General features: G+C 47.8%; 1 pseudogene; it reads right to left on the bottom strand.

Moving 5' to 3' along the window:
* Positions 1–586: 586 nt before the first annotated feature.
* Positions 587–19,651, bottom strand: part of LOC103071584 (lactoylglutathione lyase pseudogene) — a 34,086-nt pseudogene continuing 15,021 nt past the window's right edge.

Below are 19,651 nucleotides of genomic sequence, written 5' to 3'. Positions count from 1 at the left end.
GGAAGGTAACCACAACAAAAACATATTAAGTGGTTTTTTTTTTCTTTTGAAAATGATGATTCAAAGGCAGACTTGTATCTCTTCAGAAGACAGAAGGCAAATGCAGCCCCTGAAGGGAATTGTTCTAATTATTGCCTAAAAAAGTAAAGTTATACAACTACATTCAAGGACATAAGACAAAGCACTACTTTAAAACTAGAATGGCTGAACAGTTAGGTGAAAAACATAGCTGAAATAGGAAAGGGAAATGGACTTAAGAATGATTTGAATTGAGACAATAATCCATCAGTCCTAGATGCTCCTGTTAACTGAATATCTTCTTTTTTTTTTGCGGTACGCAGGCCTCTCACTGTTGTGGCCTCTCCCGTAGCGGAGCACAGGCTCCGGACACGCAGGCTCAGCGGCCATGGCTCACGGGCCCAGCCGCTCCGCCGCATGTGGGATCCTCCAGTACCGGGGCACGAACCCATGTCCGCTGCATCGGCAGGTGGACTCTCAACCACTGCGCCACCAGGGAAGCCCTTAACTGAAAATCTTGAATCACATTGTTTCCTTTTTTACCTTCCACAATGTCTTCACTGAAATCTCAAAGCAGCATTCTCACAGAACTAAATAAAATTATCATTTTGTTAGGATTCAAATTTTCAATCCAGTAGCCGTCAGGATCTTGATAAATGCCAGGCCTTTCATTTTACCATCATCAGGTTTCTGCACAAATATGACTCCCAGTTCTTCACATCTTATACAAGCACTGTGAACATCAGGTACAGCAAATCCCAATGTGACCAAATCCCCGAGGGTCTGAATCGCCACTGTGGTAACTCTGCATCTCATCCTCTTCTGTGCCCCAGTTGTGTGTCAGTTCAAGCATAGCTTTTCTGGAGAATGCCCACGCTACTCTTTCATCTTTATCTTTTGGGATGTCACTTTTATCCTCATAAGCCAAGAAACAGAGTGAAAATTTCATAGTGGGAAAATCTAATTTTTGGAGTAGTGTCATTCCAAGAATTCTAGGATAAAAATCCAGTGACTACTTAGGATCCTTAATTCTCAGCATGGTCTGCTGCAAGAGAAAATCCTTGGTTCTGGGGTCCGGGTAGGTGCAGCAGACAAGGGCGGCCTCGTCGGTGAGTCTGCTGGACGTGGGCTGCAGCTCTGCCGGGGCTGCACTGCTGTATCGCGGACGACGGTCCCCAGGAATGCAGCAGCCACCCACACTCTGCAGGCCGCGAAGCTCCCTTTTCTGAAATCATTTTAGATTTACAGAAGAGCCGCAAAGATGAAACAGAGCGTTCTGGTGTATCCTTCACCCAGCACCCCCCAGCGTTAATATCGTACATGACCATGGTACACTGATCAAAACTAAGAACCTGACATTGGTGCCGTACTATTAATTATACTCCAGATTTTATTTGGATTTCACCCGGTTTTTCACTAAAGTGGATCCACCCCAAGAGAGCATATGTTGCATTTAGCAGTCATGTCTCCTAATTCTCCCCCAGTCTGTGACAGTTTCTCACTTTCCCTTGTTTTCGTGATCTTAACACTTTTGAAGGATCCTATGCAGTTATTTTAAATTTAATGAATCTAGGGGGTTCCCTCGTGGCCTAGTGGTTAGGATTCAGCACTGTCACTGCCGTAGCCCAGGTTCGAGCCCTGGTCGGGGAATTGAGATCCTGCAAGCCGCGTGGCGTGGGCCAGAAAACAAAATTTAGTGAATCTACATGACTTGGTGTCCCTGAAGGTCACCAGGGCACCTTGACGCTCCACGTTTAGAGCTACTAGTGCAGGGTTAGGGCACTGAGGACTTACTTCATTGCTGTCATGGACACGGGAAGGCTAGAAATTCAGATCCACCATCGATGTGTGACACTGGACAAGTAGCAGTCCCTCCCTGGGCTTCAGACTCCCCTTCATGACAATAAAGCAGTGAAACCATATGGGCATGTCTGAAATTGTGTAGTCAAAGCAGTCTACAGACTCTAAGACCTCTTAGAGATCCCAATGTATGTTAGCATACTAGAGGCACTGAAAAGTCGTGCAGTAAAGACACCCGCTTTAACGTAGTTTCACCCAGAATTGGTGAAACTATGTATTTGACTGGAGGAGTAAAATTGTTCCCTTCCACCTGTTCACCTGCAGAGAAGACCCTTTGGGACATATGGACTCGGTGATACAAAAGACCTGTGAATGGGGATACAGGAGCAAGCACACTGCCCAGAAAAGGCTGACCATGAAGCCAGAGCTGGGGGAAAGTTTGGAAGGAGGGACACAGAGGCTGAGCAAAGAAGAGGAGGCAGACTTCCCCTTGGCTTCCCATCCCTTCAGAGCCAGCCCAGACCCTGGGCATTGAAGGATCCACGTAGAGATGTATATGGCGCCTCCTAGGAACAAAACTTGGAAACATCCATCAAAATTGGCAATGCCCTTGGCATTGAACTCAGTGATGACACGTCCCAATCCATCCACACCTGAGAACAGAGGTGTTTGCGCAGGCTAATCTCTGCCTCATTGGTTGAGGCTGAAAATGAAGGGAAAAGTGTAAGTGTGTATGTATGCATGTGTGTGTGTGCACCACGTATTACACAGCCCAGCTCAAGAAGGATAGTGTGACCCTGGGAATGGTGTTTGTTTCCAGGTGGAGGAACTGAGTAATCTGGAGACAGAAATGGGAGAAACTGACTTTTCACTGGCTACCCCTCTGCACCTGAGTTTTATACCTACGCTGCATCATTTATTTAGTGAATTAAAATAATAGTTTCTAAAAGAATGAACACATTTTGATTTAGCCATACTGTGGAATGCCGTGCTATATGCAGTTGTTTAAAAAAAAAAAAAAAGAAAGGAAAGAATGAGGAAACTGTTTATGTACTAAAATGGAAATATCTCCAAAATACACATATATAGTGTACCACTCTTGAGTAAAAAAGAGGGGTAAAGTAAGAATATAAATATACTCTGGATATATATATATATGGAAAGATATAAAAAACTAAGAATCATAGTTATTCGTGGGGGAGGGATTGCATAGACGTGGGAGGGAGATTTTTCACGGTCTTCCTTCAAATATATTTATATATTTTACACATAAATACGTTTAATATATTTTATTATACATTTTAACAGTGGATATATTACTTCCTCAGAATTAAATAAATAAATGTGAACACAGGACGTCTATATGGACTGAGGTATAACAATTTTCCAGATACATCGTTAAATGAAAAAGAAGTGGGAACTCTGCTCAATATTATGTAACAACCTAAATGAGAAAAGAATTGGAAAAAGAATAGATACATGTATATGTATAACGGAATCATTTTGCTGTACACCTGAAACTATCACATTATTAATCAACCATACTCCAATATAAAATAAAAAGTAGAAAAAAAAAAAAGAATTACTTGGCAGGCGGCTTGTTAGAAAGGCAGATTTTGAGCCCACCCACTGAGATGTTGATTCAGAGGGGCCTGCATTTTTAATGAGCCCACCTAGCCTCAGAGATTGAGAGACAGTGGGGGAACCTCATTTTAAGACACAATGGCCTGGTTGGAAAAAAGATCCACACAAGGAAACAAAAGTCAGAGCACTGGGTGCCTGGCTGGAAGCTGGTCCAGGGTCCAGCGGGACACGAGGCAAGCAAGGTCAGCTGAACCTGGGAGTCTTCGCGGAGCAGGTGACACCGGCACTGGGTAGGAATTTCCAAGGTGAGCCTGAAGAGCAGTTTGCCCCCATAAAGGGTTCCGTTTTCTCCACACCCCCTCCAGCATTTCACATACAAGTTTTTTGTTTGTTTGGTTTTTGTTTGTTTGTTTGTTTTGCGGTACACGGGCCTCTCACTGTTGTTGCCTCTCCCGTTGCAGAGCACAGGCTCCAGACGCACAGGCTCAGCGGCCATGGCTCACGGGCCCAGCCGCTCCGCGGCATGTGGGATCTTCCCGGACCGGGGCACGAACCCGTGTCCCCTGCATCGGCAGGCGGACTCTCAACCACTGCGCCACCAGGGAAGCCCACACATACAAGTTTTAAGAGTGTCATAGAGACAGGGGCTGGTGGTACCCACACCACACTCTGCACTGGTTAATCTAGAATGTGGGATTCGAGTGGGGCAAAAAGAGCCTTCACTTTCTATTATTTGAAACCTCTTTTAAACAACAAGCATGCATTCTGTTATAATTAAAGATAAGAAACAATAAAAATAGATAAGTTAGTTGAGGGATGAGGGTGGGGGAAGCTCCATATGGACTACAGTGGGGGAGAAAAGAGCTGCATGCACGTGACCATGCTTCAGAACTCGCGCCCATAAAGCAAGAAGACAGGACCAAAGCAGTCGCAGCACATCCCACTGCTAAATCTGTCCACCTTCCTCCCTCCTGCAAGACACAGGTGACCAGACTCAGGAATTACACCCAGGATGTTCAAATTTGTGACCACAAACCCCAGTCACTCAGGGTACCAGGAAACTCGGCCAGTGCCACTGTTTATCAAGCATCTCAGACAGAGGAGGGTCAGGAAAGGGAGGAGACATGAGGACTGCAGCCCTGGCCTCCAGGCCCAGAAGTGGGTTCACCCAGCAGGGTCTGAACCACTGATCTCCATGGAAGGATGTTGGGGGAAGCGGTATTTCTCCAAGTACATTTGCAAAGGACTTTGGTTAACCGAGGGCTTTGAAACCATCCTCCGTGAGATCCTCTGTGCAGCCCCCAGTGAAGACCCTCAGTGGACAGACCAAGAAATGGGCTCTTGGAAATGAAGGAAGAGACTTGCCAAGGTCACAGCTGGAAAGTCGAAGAGGCTGCATTCAAATTCCGGTCTGTCCACCCCAAAGCCGTGCCATTGACACCACATAGAAGCAGAGATGGGATCCACCAGACCACGGAGAACCCATTCATTCATTCACCACAAACGGAACCAGTTATTTTGCACCTGCGACGTGCCAGGCCCTGACTCCAAGAGCACAAAGATTCCTTTGCTATTTAACATAATTTACTTAATGCCCAGTCTGCTCCAGGAACTGGGCAAGGCGCTGGGGCTACAAAGGAAGACAAACAGGCATGGTCCCTGCTCTCAGGACCTCTGCAAGGGGAGACAGTTGCTTATCCAATCATGAAAGCAATGACTAGTCTAGGAAGGAGGCATCCTCAGAGCTGCTAATGAGAATTTGACCTAATACCTGGAGAAGTGAAGCTTGTGCTGAAATCTGAAGGATGAGTGGGCATGATTAAGGGAGGAGGGAAAGGAAGGGCAACCATTCAAAGAGAATGGCATGTGTCAAGGCCCTGTGGTAGGAAGCATAAAGGACCCGAAGGTGACCCTTGTGGCTGGAACAGAGGGAAAGGGCCATGTGAGGTCACACAGAAGAGGGGGACAATGCAAACCCATGCAGGGATCTGAGGTCAGAGTAAGGATTTGGTCTTCAAAGAGTTGGGAAGTGATGGGAAGTCTTCAAAGAGTTCTGAGCAGGAACTGACGTGATCAGTTTGTACCCTCAAGGTGGTGGGACGTGCCAATGAGAGTAAGAGACATGTAACAGGCAATCACAACCAAATAGAGATATGGATGGTAGGGCAATCCAGGTAGCTGGGCAGTCACCTGATGTAATCTGAGGGGTCAGAGGCTACTGGAGGAGGTGATGCCCTGAATGGGACATTTCTTAAATCTATCACAGAATCCGTTTTGAAAGTTTCAAACCAACTCCTTCTAACAGGGATACAGGCCCATTTCAGAGATGAGGCCCAAGTACTCCAGGTGACTTTGGCAAAGCCACAGAGCTCCATGGTGGCAGACCAGAGACCAAAAGCCCTAGGGGGCTCCCAGGCTCTCCTGGCTGGATTAACTTCCTAATTTGTCCGTAAGCCTGGGCAAAAGCCATGATGTCACTGAGACCTGATGCAGGCAGAATTCTGGGCTGACCCCAGGGTCCGAGTCTCTAACCCACAAGGTGGGAGGTGAGACAAGAGCTGTACACCCACACTCCTCCCCAGAGAACCCCTTCCTCTTAGCTGGAGAGCTCCCCACAAAGCTGGCTGAGCAGTGCCCCAGGGAGGCATTTAGGTGAGAGGACCACAAAGAACCTTCACAGTAAATTTCAGCAAAGGCTGAGGCTGATGGGAGAAGGGATTATTGGCTCTGCTCTCTGGAGGGAAGTTGATGGAGATTAGTGAGCGAGTGGGCAGCTCAAGGAAAGGGACATTCCTAGCCCCTTTTCTATTAAGCAGAGGACACTCCTGATGCTTGTGGGTCCAGGCAGAGCCCTACTGGGAGCAGTGATAATAGCTCCATAAAAATAAATCTATATAGGGCTTCCCTGGTGGTGCAGTGGTTGAGAATCCGCCTGTTAATGCAGGGGACACGGGTTCGAGCCCTGGCCCGGGAAGATCCCACATGCCGCAGGGCAACTAAGCCCGTGCGCCACAACTACTGAGCCTGTGCTCTAGAGCCCTCGAGCCACAACTACTGAGCCTGTGCTCTAGAGCCCTCGAGCCACAACTACTGAGCCTGCATGCCACAATTACTGAAGCCTGTGTACCCTAGAGCCCTTGCTCCACAATGAGAAGCCACCACAATGAGAAGCCCGCACACTGCAACAAAGAGTAGCCCCCGCTCGCCACAACTAGAGAAAGCCTGCATGTAGCAACGAAGACCCAACGCAGCCAAAAAAACAAAACAAAACAAAACAAAACCTATATAAAGAACTCTTACAATTCAACCACTAAAAGACAAACAACCCAATTTTTAAAAAATGAGCAAAGGAGCTGAACAGAGATTTCTCCAAAGAAGATACGCAAATGACCAAAAGCACATGAAAAGATGCTCAGCATCAGCAGTCATCAGGGTAACGCGAATCAAAGGCACAGTAAGATCCCACTTTGCACCCACATGGATGGCTAGAATCAATAATATGGATAATAGGGCTTCCCTGGTGGCGCAGTGGTTGAGAGTCCGCCTGCTGATGCAGGGGATGCGGGTTTGTGCCCCAGTCTGGGAGGATCCCACATGCCGCGGAGCGGCTAGGTTCGTGAGCCATGGCCGCTGAGCCTGCGCGTCTGGAGCCTGTGCTCCGCAACGGGAGAGGCCACAACAGTGAGAGGCCCGCGTACCGCACACACACACACACACACAAATATATATATGGATAATAATAAGTGTTGACAAGGATGTGGAGAAATCGGAACACTCATACACTGCTGGTGGGGATGTAAAATGGTGTAGCCACTGTGGAAAGCAGTCTGGCACAAGTTAAACATACAGTAACCATATGACCCAACAATTCAACTGCTATTTGTATAGATGTATACCCAAAAGAACTGAAATCAGGTGTTCCGAAAGACACTTGTAAACAAATGTTCATAACAGCATTATTCATTATTCACGATGGCCAAAAGGTAGAAACAACCCAAATATCCATCAATGGATGAATGGATAAGCAAGATGTGGTATGTCCATACAGTGGAATATTATTCAGCCGTAAAAAAGGAATTAAAGTCATGATGCATGCTACAACGTGGATGAACATTATGCTGAATGAAAAAAATCCAGATACATATTACATGATTCCATTTATATGAGATACCCAGAATAGGTAAATTCACAGAGACAGAAAGCTGATTAGTTGGTTGCCAAGGGCTGAGAGGAGGAGAGAATGGGGAGCGTTTGCTAATGGGTAACGGGTAGTGGGTACAGGATTTCTTTTGGGGACAATGAAAATGTTCTGGAACTAGATAATGGTGATGGTTTCACAACACTGAGAATGTACTAAATGCCACTGAATTGCACCCTTTAAAATGGTAAGTTTTATGTAATGTGTATTCTACTGCATTTTTTTAATTTAGGAAAAAATTAAGTTAATAAATCAGATCTTAGTATTCCCCTGACCAAAACTCTCCAGTAACTCCTTGTCACATTCAGAATAAAATCCAAAAGCCTTGCTCTGACCTGCAAGACCCACGTGATTTGAGCCCCTCCCCACTACCCTTTCAACCTCTTTTCTCACCCTCCTTTCTTGCTGTTCTTTAAACCCACCAAGCAGGGTCCTGCCTCAGGGCCTTTGCTCTTGCTGTTTCCCTCTGGCAGACCAGATCTCCACTTGGCTGGCTCCACCCACTTCATATAAGCTGTGGCAGACAGATGCTAAGGTGACCCCCAATTATCCCCACCTCCCAGTGCTTAATCTCCCCATATAATCTTCTCCCCTTGCATGTGGTCAGGACTTGTGACTTCCTTCTAACCAATAGAATACAGTAAAGAGGATGGGAAATGTCGCCATCATGTTCATAATGACATTGTATAAGACTGTAATGCCCATCTTTATAGCAGAGTCTCCCTGCTGGCTCCCATGAAGCAAGCAGCCATGCTGGGGAGGCCCATGGGACAAGGAATTGACGGTGGCCAACAGCCAACAACCAGCTAAGGCACTGGGGGCACCTTCCATCTGACAACCAGCAAGAAACTGAGGCCCTCTGTCCTACAGCCCACAAGGCACTGTATTCTGCCAACGACCATGTGTGCTTGGAAGTGGATCCTTCAGCTTCAACATTAGCTGACAGGAGTAAAAGCTTTCCGACTAGATTGTCTTCACTTTCAACTGTGATCATGTATTGCTTTTCCATGTGTACCTGTAGGATTTTTCTGTCATGTCTGAAAAGTAAAGGCTTTAAGGAAGAAAAAAAAAAAAAATGAGACCACAGTGAGACCTCAAATGAGACCACAGCCCCAGTGAACACCTTGATGGTAGATTTCAGATGAGATCCTGAAGCAGAGCACCCAGCAAAGCTGTGCCTGGCCCCCTGACCAACAGAAACTGTGCAATAATAAATGTATGTTATTTTAAGTTTGTAGTGATTTGTTACACAGCTTTGATAACTAATACTCAGGCTTCTGTTTAAATGTCACCTCCTCAGAGAGGCCATCCTTGACTGTCCCTTCTGTGATGGTTAATTTATGTGTCAACTTGAGTGGGCCACGGGGTTGCTCACTTATATGGTTAAACATTATTTATTTCTGTGTGTGTGTGTGTGTGTGTGTGTGTGTGTGTGTGTGTGTGTGAAGGTGTTTCCAGGTGAAATTAGCATTTGAATCAGTAGGCTGAGTAATGCAGAGCACCCTCCCCAATGCAGGTAGGCATCATCTAATTCATTGAGGGCCTGCATAGAACAAAAAGGGCAGAGGAAGGGAGAATTTTCTCCCATTGTACGACTGTTGAACTGGGACCCTAGTCTTCTCCTGCCCCCAGAAGACATACCATCTCCTGTAAGTCCTGGACTTACATCATCATTGCCCCTGGTTCTCAGATCTTCAGACTCAGACTGGAATTTATACCATAGGCTCTCCAGTTCTCAGGCCTTTGGACTTGGGCTAGAACTTATAGCACCAGTTCTGGTTCTCAAGCTGGAACTACACCATCAACTTTCCTGGGTCTCCGACTTGCAGATGGCACGTCATGGGACTTCCCAGCCTCCATCATCACGTGAGCCAATTCCTTATAATAAATTTATAGATCCTATTGGTTCTATTTCTCCAGAGAACCCTGACCAATACACCTTCTAAAATAGAACCTGCCACACCATTAATTTCCAGTCTGTTCCCCTGATTATTTTTCTTCTGTGATTTTATGTTTTTGTTTTTTGGCCACGGTGCATGGCTTATAGGATCTTAGCTCCCTGATCAGGGACCAAACTTGGGCCCCGGCAGTGAAAGTGCTGAGTCCTAACCACTGGACTACCAGGGAATTCCCTGATTTTTTTTTTTTTTCTTTGTAGCCCTTACCACAACCTGACTCATTATTTGTTTGTGAAAATACAATATACTCCATGGGGGCAAGGACCTAGTCTGTCCTGGTCACCTCTGCATCCCCAGTGCCTCTCATGGAACTTGGCACATAGCAGACATCCAATAAATAAGGAATGAGTGATTATCCATCTTTTTACAGTGTTTACTAAGTGCATTTGCCTTGGTTGCCCTCACAATGACTCAGCAAGCTGGTATCATTCCCATTTTGCAGATGAGGAAACTGAGGCTCAATCGTAAAGAATGACATGTCCAAGATCACAGAATTGGTAAGTGGCAGAAATAAGACTTAAATTCAGGCAGCCCAACCCCAAAGCTATGTACTTAAGCACCATGCAGGGAGCCTAAGGGTGTCAGTAGCAACCTTCCTCCCATTTTCTTCCTTCTGGAAAAGGGGATGCTCTTATCCATCCTAGATCACTAAGATGAGGGGCTCTCCTAGTCCCTTCCCCTGGCCCTGCTGTTTATGGGCAGGAGCAGGTACAGATCTTCAGAAGCCCTAAGCTCAGAAAAGATTATGGATCCCCATGTGATCCCCTATGTAAATCAAAATTAAAACAATGTAAACCATAAAACACAAAATGTGTGCACATGCAGAGGTTAAATGAACTCCTTTCTAGATTTCCTGGTTCCATTGGTTGAAGTTATTTTTAATCCCTTTTGTGTCCTGATCTTTCTGACACCCTAAGCCCATGCTTAGGTCTCCATGGACCAGTTGTGTCCCTCAACTAGAGGTCCAGCTTCTGCTAGGTAGCCCTCCCCCATAGCCATCCCTCTCTCCCAGCTCTATAACCACCCCCTTTTCTCATCTATTCATGACTAGGGATGGTCAGCAAGTCCGTCCATGACTATCCCCAGGGAACCCACAAAGCCTGGTAGTTTCTGATCTCCTGCCTCTTGGTGGCAGAATACAAAGATGCCCCCCATGATTCTTGCTTCCTGGTGAACACACCCTATATAATCCCCTCCCCTTGAGTGGGGGCTGGACTTATGAATAGGATGAGATTTCACACTGTAACTCAGTTACTAGTCCATTGACTTTGAGTTCATCAAAAGAAAGATTATCCCAGGTGGGCCTGGCCTAATCAGGTGATCCTTTAAAAAAATCAGAGAGATAGGAAGTGTGAGACAGTGTTTCCTGCTGGCCTCAAAGGAGCAAACATCCATGCCATGAGCTTCCTATGGAGAGGGACACATGACAAGGGTCTGAGAGTGGTCTCTAGGAGCCAAGAGCAGTCCCTTGGTAAGAAGCTAGCAAGAAAATAGGGACTTCAGTCCTACAACTACAAGGAACTGAATTCTGCTGACACCTTGAATGAACTTGAAAGAGATCCCTGAGCCTCAGATGAGACCACAGCCCCAGCGACACCTTGATTTCAACTTTGGGAGACCCTGAGCAGAAAATCTAACTACACAGTGTCTGAACTAGTGACTTACAGAACTGTGAGCTAACAGACGGATGCTATTTAAAGCCACGAAGTTTGGGGCTATTTTTTAATGCAGCGATAGAAAACGAATACACTACCCTGACCTCTGTAAATGGAACCTTTATTAAACTAGGCTAATTTGAATGTACCCTCTGTGGGGTACGTTTCCTGTGGGGCTTTGAAGGGTGCATTATTTAACTTCTCTGTGCCTCGGGTTCCTCACCTGTAATAGGAGATGACGGTAACCAAGCTATGGCAAGGATGCAACGAAGAACTGCATGTACGGCTGTTCTCTTGCTCTCCGTACGTCCCCTGCTGGACCAGCCCCTGCTTCACCTGCACCTGCTCACGTGACCACCTGCCCCCCAGCCCCCAGCTAGTGATTGTCCTAATCCTTAGCCCAGAGCGGCTCCACCTGCTAGTTTATTAAAGGGAAACACCTGGCCTCGTGATCGTTATTAACCTAAGGGCCGTGAGGGGCGTGCCCAAGCTGCCGGTTTCCCTGGTAACTGATGAGCCCACGTCAGTTCCCCGTATAAATGGCAGCCTCCCTCCCTCCCCCCCACCCCCAGGTGGTAAGGAGTGCCGCCATGTTCTGCTCGCTGTCTGCTGCGCATGGCGGGGTGTCGCCCCAGGACCCTTTGCTTCGGACGTGTAAGGTCCCCTGTCCAGCGACCATTGATGTACCAGGCTCAAGGCTGGGCAATTACAAGGCTCACAGGCCCGCGGGTGCAGCCCAGCAGTTGGCCGGCCAACCAGGAGGCCGAGGAAACTCCCGTGAGCGCCGAGCTGTCGGGAGCGGAAAGTTGCCGGGGGGTGATCCCGAGGTGGCCGTCCACTAGCACGCGGGGCCCTGTGGCGGCTGGCCAGCGCCAGAGCCGCCTTTCTCTTCCTTACATTGAGGATGCCCTGTTCAACTCAGAGTCTCTTTCCAGTTTAGAAGTAGCAGGTTCATCTGACTGCACAGGGGTGGCTGGTGAATACAGAGGAAACACAAGGACCTGGATTATCCATCACATACTTGGGTGTTATCTGGACGGGTAAGACAAGCCTACCCCCGAAACAGCACCCCTACGCAATTACAGACACAGGCATTCGGGATATTAACTCAGGGACAGCCTTGTGAATTGGACGCGGCCAGTTACCCAGAGGGGTTTGGTTAGGGTCTGTGGCAATGACAAAATAATAAGAGAACCCTTGGGTTTCTGGTCCCAGCTATGGGAGGGGGCAGAGCAACGATATAGGGGGATGGGACCACAGCTACATGCCGTCTACAACGCGTTACCACAGGTGGGAGCTGACCCAAGTCATCGAGCATCACAACCACTATTCAGGGTCTAGAACAGCCACGCGTGACCTACAGGACCCCCGTGGACATGGATAGCCACCAAGGACCATGAAGCCCAGGGATGGGCTGATAAAAATGCCGTACACTCGCTTTTCCACCTGCCTTGCTACCCCACCACTGCTGGGCTATGACGGGACCACTTGAACGATTGAGAGGGGAGCTTGCTCTCAACACGTGGACCAGGAGGCTGACTTGAGCCCTGCGAAATATCACTGAGCGTCCCCGGAGCATCGTCCCGGCGCCTACGCCGTGTTAACCTAGAGGCAACTAGTCAACACTAGCTCAACTGTTGACACCGAGGGACCAAAGGACCGTTGCCAACCACCTGTCAGGACAACAACTCACTTTTGGCCTTGACACAGGATCTACCCCCGGGGAACAGTTATAAAGTGGCCTGGGACTGGCAGGTAAGTCCCGGTGGTTTGTGTTTGCCGCTTCGTGGAGAATAGCATTAGAAAGGGGCTTCCAGATTTCCCCTGTCTTCTCCCCGACCCCACCTAAGGCCGCTAAGGTAATTAACCTGGGCCCCTACTGGAGAAAGGCACCATTATATTAACCCTGTGGCCTGTTGTTTAACCACCTCTTCAATATTCAGCGCCGGCTGTGGGGACCGAGGGTGAACAGGTGGTGTGGCCTGCAGGCAGGACGGAAACCACAGGCAGGGTGGGTTGTCTCAGTGCTGTGACTGTTTGTATTTTGCTTGATGGTCGTGATATTCCCTGTCTTGCGCCTGTTGAACAGCTTACGTTTCGACCCTAGTCTGAGTGGAGGGAATCTGTTCTCAGACTGGGCGACAGTGGTGGCCTCACTGCGAGATGAGTCTGATTGCTGATTGCCGTTGTGGTCCTCTGCTGGACTTACATGAAAAACTGACCCGACAAGCACCTGGCTTACTTGTGATGCTCCTTAGCTGCTGGTGTCTAGATTGCATTTGTGGTGTTCGGTTGCAGTGCACCCCGGCCTGACTCCAGGGATATCGGGGAAGTGGGGTGGACCAGGATTGCAAGGGTCGTGTGGGGTCTGTAGGGGTGGCATGTATGGTCAGGCCACTCAAGATGGATGTTCTCTCGCTCTGTGTCCATCCCCTGCTCGACCAGCCCCTGCTTTATTCACATGACCACCCAGTCATCTTCATTATAGGGCTTCCTTAAGTCCCTGTTAACTGACCTGACGTCAATTCCCCCCTATGAAGGGCAGCCTCCTCCTCACCCGGGTAGCTGGAGAAGATGCCATGTCTTGCCTGCCGTTGGCTGCACGTGGTGACGTGTAAGATCCCCCCGGCCAACACGTCATTTGACGTCTCTCTCGCTGTCCCGGCTCTTTCTTCGGTCTCGAGGCTGGGTAACTACAAGCCTCACAGGCCTGCAGGTGCAACCCAAAGGTGCATTTAAAGTGCCTTGCATATGCTAACCATTCCCAACTCGGAGGGAGCGATGGATGGGCTGAGTGGACTTGACGCTGACCAGGCCCCCTTTCCACAGCACCCAGCAGAATCCTCTGGCTCTCCGGTGTCCTGCCCTGTCACTGCACCCCTCAAAAGGCAAAGCTCCAAATGTGGGTGGTTCGGTCTCTCCCTAACTTCCAGTTGCCCAAGTGCCTTTGGGATGAATATGCCACCTTTCGTGGTCTAATTATTTTGATTGAAGATTAGTGGGATCTTAGTGCTCCTGGGGTGTAAAGTGCCATTGTGAATGGTTTATGCGTGCTGAATTTTACCTGATTTCCAACACAAGAGCTCCCTCCACAGAGAAGCCCATTTCAATAGCCTTGGCACCGCTCTCTTCAATCCCCTGGTGGCTTGAAAGCACAGGAAATGGAGCAACGGGAAACTTCTTGTCTTGACCACTTCTCTCAGGAGGGCTCATACCTGGGAACCAGTTTGTTCAGAGGCAAATACCAGAGCAGTGGGAGAACACACCTTGGAGAATGAGGTGGGTGGCCAGCACCCAACACCCAACGCTGCCAGCCAACCAAAAGCAGTTTTATAGGCGTCCCAACTATGACCACCTATAGGATGAAAATCAGATTCACATCTGGGAAGATCAAGGGGAAATCACCATCCCTTTGCTCTAAATCTCTCCCCCAAAGATCAGTGTTGCCATTGATAGGAAGAGAGGAAAAGGAGAAGGGGGTCATGTCTCCTGTTCAGAGCTGATTTTAAGAGACATTAATTTGCTCAGGCTCTGTTTGGGGGGGATATTTTTACCAGCCAGAGCTGGAACCCAACTCAGGTTCACCTGCTCGTTGCTCAAAAGTCAATGTTTAAGAGACAAGGATTGGTGGGAAAAGATGCATTATTCAGGAAGCCAGTGACGTTGGGAGATGCCAGATTAGCATCCCCCCAGACCAGCTCCCCATTGTCAATCAGGGGGCAAGAGCTTTTAAAGGAAGGCTTCAAGGGTGTGCGGGCAGGGCTTACGTGCAGAACGGCACACTTGGCTCCGTCGATTGTCTTGAAATTGGTCACGTGGTGGTCTGGTCAGCGCCATCTTGATTGTCTTAAGAGCAGTTAATCTTCAGTTCCAGGGTCGGTTTGTTCCCATTTCCTTGAGACCAGTTCTTGGAATTGTGCAAGATGGAGCAGCTTATGTCATGGCTACAGTCTGGTCATCATGCAGTTAGCTTTTTCCCTCTGGAGGTGGTTTTAGTATTCGTAAAACAACTCAGGAGTGGGCTTCAGACACTGTTATCTGTGTCCTTCAGGGAAGAAATAAAGATTCTGTGACTCTATTTCCCTAATTATTAACTGCTTGAGCTTGCTTTTTTGGGACTCAGGTGAGGTCTGGGAGACTACAGCTTTTCTACTAATAAGAGAGGGGACTCAGAAGGGCTTTTGTACCTGGGAGGGCCCTGCAGGGTCCTTCTTGGATTCACTGTAAGGCAGATACTATCCTTACCTTAGGGAGAGAACAGCCCAGTGGATTCAGTAAAAGGATGGGATAGACATGGAAGAATCACTGGAGTTATGATATGCGTATAGAATTATTAAGGAAAAATGTTGGTAGACTCTGAACAGTGGACCTTGTACAAACAGGTGTTATGTATCCCTTTATATATTTTATTTATTTCACGTTAAGTAACTTTAATCAACCAGGTGCAGTGAAATTAACAGGTGTATCTATTGAAGGACTTATCAGTGCCTTTAATATAAGGATATGCCCTGGGCTTCTCTAAATCTGGCTGATTGTCAGAGTCCCCTGGGAAGCATCTCAGAAGGACAAATGCACCACAGACCTATGGAATCAGAATCCCCCAGAAATGAGGCTAAGGAAACCGCAGTGTTACAAGGCCTCCAGTTTGGTTGGTTGGCTGGTTTTTTTAATGGTCAGCCAAAATGATTTGGAGATTAGAATTTGGGACTGTTAGGGACTGGAATGTCTGTGGTCCCTCCCCCAGTGCCCACCAATTCATGTGTTGAAATCTAGTCCCCACTGGGATGGTACTGGGATATGAGAGTTTGGAGAGGTAATTAAGTCATGATAGTGGAGCCTTCATGAATGGAGTTAATGCCTTTATAAGGGGGGGTTAAAAAAAAAAAAAAAAAAGCTAGCTCACTTTCCTCGTGTGAAGATATGAGAAGTTGGCAATCTGCAACCCAGAACTTACCAGGATCCCACTATGCTAGCACCCTGATCTCTGACTTCTAGCCTCCAGAACTATGAGAAATTTCCATTTATATACCATCCAGTCTATGGTACCTTGTTATAGCAGCCCAAGTTCAGACAGGGACTACAGGAATTTCCCAATCTTCTTGGACTCCTGAATATATGTGCTGAAACACTTCAGTATACATTAGTCTGGATACCTGGTCCTAGCTGTGTTTATTTCCCTATTACCATCCATTCCCCATTAGGAAATCTGCTGTGGGAATCCCACTCCAATCCAGGTGTGCATATTAAAGAGAGCCTGGTACACACACAACCGTAGCCCAGTGTCGGGAGACAAAAATCACTGAGAGCATCAGAGCAGATCATGCACCTTGGTCCTCTGGATTTCCCCTTTGCAGAGCCTCTTTGGGAAGATCTGGTTTTGCTTTTCCTAACACACAGGTGCAGATGCTGGCATGATCTCAATGGCCACACTGAGACAACAGTGGCCAAAGAGACATCCAGAAGCTGGAGGTGGGGCTGCCTGGGTGGTCCCTGACGGGGTCCTGAAGCAATCACAGCAATGAGTGGGTCCTATAGGGGATAGTCTTTAAAGGTAGGGGGCCTTGGGCGTCCCTGGTGGCGCAGTGGTTGGGAAGCCGCCTGCCAGTGCAGGGGACACGGGTTCGAGCCCTGGTCTGGGAAGATCCCACATGCCACCAAGCAACTACACCCGTGAGCCACAGCTACTGAGCCTGCGCTCTAGAGCCTGTGCCCCGCAACTACTGAGCCTGCGCACCGCGATGAAGAGTGGCCCCCGCTCGCCGCAACTGGAGAAAGCCCTCGCGCAGAAACGAAGACCCAATGCAGCCAAAAATAAATATAAATAAATAAATAAATTTATATTAAAAAAAAAAGAGGGGGTCTTGGTCATGTCTGAACTCGTGGCCCTGTGTCTCTTCTGCAGGATTTCAAGGGGCTGAGCTTGACTTTTGGCTGATTTCCTCCTGGAGTTCCCATGGGCAGACTCTCTCCCAACAAGCCTCACCCCGGTATTTACAGAGAGGCAGCACACCTCTTTCAAAGAGGCAGCATAGGGTGCTGGACAGTCACAGAACTAGTCAAAATCATTAAATCCCCAGTTCTTCTCTGGACAAGTTCACTTCCAAGCCTCAGATTTCTCACCTGCAAACAGATAGAATAAAATCTACCTCCCAGGATGGGAGAGATTAAGCAGATGTGTACAGAGTAGATCTTCAATAAATGGGAGTTATTCCTTACTCCCTTCTTCCCCCAAAGGGCTCTTCATTAGAGAGGCAGGAGAAAGGGGATGGTTCTACCACCAGCCTGTGTGTGACATTGGACATCTCTTGGGCTCTGAATTTTGGGGAATACGTTTGTTGGAAAGGAACTGACATGCAAATTAACTCAAGCAGGGGAGGTAGGGAGAAAGAATAATTATTATTAAATGCAGGGGTGACTCATAGAACGTGATCTGGAACACAACTAGAAAAGGGCTGGAAATAGGGATCAGGGTGTGCTAGGAAACCTGTATCCCTTCTCTGTGCCTTCTCTCACCCTTTCTCCTCTCATGGCATTGCTTTCGTTTATAATTACTTCCCAGCCCACAGGACAGATAATGGCAGTCAGCACTCCCCTGAATACCCACCCATGCTGAGCCAAGGGACCACTTCCCTTAAACCTACTTCCAAATTCCCAAAGGCTTTCATTGGCCCACCTTGAGCTGGGCCTTACCCCTGATCCAATCAACAGCGTCCAGGGGTGGGGCCATGTTGCACAAACATGGCGATTCCTATCGTAACAAGGTGGATGTAAAGAGAAAGGGACCATCTCCAGAGCAGGAGAACTGGATATGCCAAACAATAAGTGACTTGCTGGGATGAACGAGGCATGATACCTGGCCTCAGGGAGCTCAGTTTCAAGAGGGAGGCAGACCCAGGGACAAACTCCATTCCTACTTAGAAAAGGCCATCCAATGACAGGATTCAGAGGACCACATAACCAGCCTGTGATGGGAAAAGTTCTCAGAAGCTGCACCGACCACCGCCCCAAAGCCATCCTAGGACGTGATGAGCTAATTAGTCACAATTGTTATTTATGGCAGTGCCAATCCACCTGCTCGTGTCTCAAGACATTAGTTATTGCCAGGAATGATGAATCCCAGGATATAGAACATGCTAAAAATATTAATCTACAAGTGAAAATGATTTTAATTGGATTTTGCCCTCGGGGTCGTGTCAGGGTCCCGCTTTCAATCAGACGTGTCCAGTCAGCAAAGCAGACCCCAGCCTTTCAAATTGAAACTGTGATTGGCTGGCAGAGGTTAATAGAAATGTTGGGAAATAAATAGGTTATTGATTGATCATAACAATCAGCTTACTTTGCTGACCTCGCCCACCCAATTTTACGGGCAAACTCGGTTAGCATCTAATTATAGATCACTTTTACAATACTGTGTATTAATGAGCAGATTATACAGTGGGGGAGGTAGGGGAATTCTTACTGGAGAAGTTTCCCCCTGGCAGAAAAATATGATGAGACTGCCTGTTTACTTGGGGACTATGCATGAGAGAAGGGAGGGTCCTAAGAGGGATAGCTGCTCTCCCCACATGCCCGCTAGAACCTTATTCCTTCACTCAACACACATTTAGTGGGATGAGCTTTGTGCAGGGAGCCTGGGGACCGTATTCGATACAGCCCCTCTGCTCAGGACCTCATTCTGGGATGCGTTGCTTCTATACTGCTGTATTTAAAATGGATAACCAACAAGGACTTACTGTATAGCACAGGGAACTCTGTTCAATGTCATGTAACAACCTAAATGGGAAAAGCATTGGAAAAAGAATAGATACATATGTATGTATAACTGAATCACTTTGCTGTACACCTGAAACTAACACAACATTGTTAATCAACTATCCTCCAATATAAAATAAAAAGTTAAAAACAAAATTACTTGGCAGGCAGCTTGTTAGAAAGGCAGATTCTTGAGCCCACTCCGAGATGCTGATTCAGAGGGGTCTGCATTTTTAACAAGCCCACCCAGCCTCAGAAATTCAGAGGCAGTGGGGGAACCTCATTTTAAGACACAATGGCCTGGTTGGAAAAAAGATCCACACGAGGAAACAAAAGTCAGAGCACTGGGTGCCTGGCTGGAAGCTGGTCCAGGGTCCAGTGGGACACGAGGCAAGCAAGGTCAGCTGAACCTGGGAGTCTTCGCGGAGCAGGTGACACTGGCACTGGGTAGGAATTTCCAAGGTGAGCCTGAAGAGCAGTTTGCCCCCACAAAGTGTCACTTTTAACAGGCACCACCAGTGGTATGGCTGGCTGTCCCCACCAGGGAGACAATCAGTGTCTCTTTGCCCTCCAAGGGGCTGGTAACCTGGTTTGGAAAACAAGTGTATAAAATAACTTTGAATCACCTCCTCTATTCCACGTGATTCCCTGCTTGCCCCCTACCCCACCCTCATGACCTGAGCCCC

Source organism: Lipotes vexillifer, unplaced genomic scaffold, assembly GCF_000442215.2.
Source record: "Lipotes vexillifer unplaced genomic scaffold, Lipotes_vexillifer_v1.1 scaffold691, whole genome shotgun sequence".
NCBI classification, from domain to species: domain Eukaryota; kingdom Metazoa; phylum Chordata; class Mammalia; order Artiodactyla; family Lipotidae; genus Lipotes; species Lipotes vexillifer.
The sequence above is the reverse complement of the archived record's forward strand: the minus strand, read 5'-3'. Positions and strand labels throughout refer to the sequence as shown.